This window comes from Taudactylus pleione, unplaced genomic scaffold (assembly GCF_031769625.1).
Source record: "Taudactylus pleione unplaced genomic scaffold, aTauple2 ptg000737l, whole genome shotgun sequence".
Taxonomy (NCBI): domain Eukaryota; kingdom Metazoa; phylum Chordata; class Amphibia; order Anura; family Myobatrachidae; genus Taudactylus; species Taudactylus pleione.
In genome coordinates this window covers 1,927,886-1,929,221 of record NW_028285139.1, presented here as the reverse complement: position 1 = coordinate 1,929,221, position 1,336 = coordinate 1,927,886, and the positions used below count along the sequence as shown (strand labels likewise).

The 1,336-nt window shown below is 44.1% G+C and overlaps 1 non-coding gene across 1 annotated transcript; it reads left to right on the top strand.

The window, feature by feature from the left end:
* Nucleotides 1-234: 234 nt before the first annotated feature.
* Nucleotides 235-535, top strand: LOC148477216 (signal recognition particle RNA). Its single transcript, XR_015872539.1, has one exon.
* The last annotated feature ends 801 nt before the right edge of the window (nt 536-1,336 follow it).

Here is a 1,336-nt window from a genome sequence, read left to right as displayed (position 1 = left end):
TAAACTGGATTCCTATTGGACGGCTAATGACAGAGACTGGTCGGTTAGCTCTCCTCAGTACAGTTACAGCCAGTAGACACTAGATGGCGCTGTTAGCTCAGCACAGAGTTACAGCTAGCAGACACTAGATGGCGCTGTTAGTTCCTCTCAGTACAGACGCCAGGCGGCGCTGGTGCGGCCGGTGACGTCAGAGGCCGTGCAGCTACTAGGCAGTGAGAGCAGAGCTGTATAGACGCCGGGCGCGGTGGCGTGCGTCTGTAATCCCAGCTACATGGGAGGCTGAGGCTGGCGGATTGCTTGAGTCCAGGAGTTCTGGTCCTCACTGAGCTATGTCGATCGGGTGTCCACGCTAAGTTCGGTATCAATATGGTGACCCTGGGGGAGCCCGGGGCCACCAGGTTGCACTAAGGAGGGGTGAACCGGCCCAGGTCGGAGACGGAGCAGGTCAAAGCCCCCGTGCCAATCAGTAGTGGGATCGCGCCTGTGAATAGTCAGTGCTGAGCAGCCTGGGCAACACAGTGAGACCCAGTCTTTTTGCATTATTATTACACCTCTCTCTATTTATATCCTGACCTTTATTTATTACACTTCTCATGCAGCGTGTTACTGGTGATACTGGTTATTACCACTCTACAGCACATCACACACAACACACAGGAGCAGTCTGGTTTTTGTTGTATTCAATTACAATTATATCACAACTATATCCTGTCACTTATATGTTATTACACTACTGGTACATTATATAACTTGTAATAACAGAATGCAGTGTTTGTTCATATTTCTACATATTCCCCAGTGATACATGGGAACATGTGTTGTTTATTGTAACCAGTAGTGTACATAAATCTTTATTGTAATGCAATAATACATGTGGAACTAGTGACTAAACTACGAACATCTACATTCTTCTATAATAAACATGTCAGATTTTATTTCCTTTGTCATTTTTTTTTATTTAGTTTCAGATAAATGTCATAAGCTAATTATTGATTAAAAAAAAAAAAAAAAAAAACATTTTCTATTTCTTTATTATGTTTAAAGTTAATGTAAGTTATAAAACATGGTGAGCTACGGCGAGTGTGACTGACCCCTACTGGAGAACGAAATAAAAATCCGGCTTGGTCTGTGTGATGCTGCCTATGGCCAGACGAGGTCGCTCTGCTCTTTGGCAAACGTAATTTTACAGACTTGCTCCTGGCCAGCTGTGGTAGTTGTGTGACCAGTGATGCAGTGGTTACAGATGATCAGCACTAGTGATAATATAAATGTATGTGTCACTGCAGAACATAAAGAGTGTTTACAGCACAGGCTCAGCCATAGGTGACATGGTTAC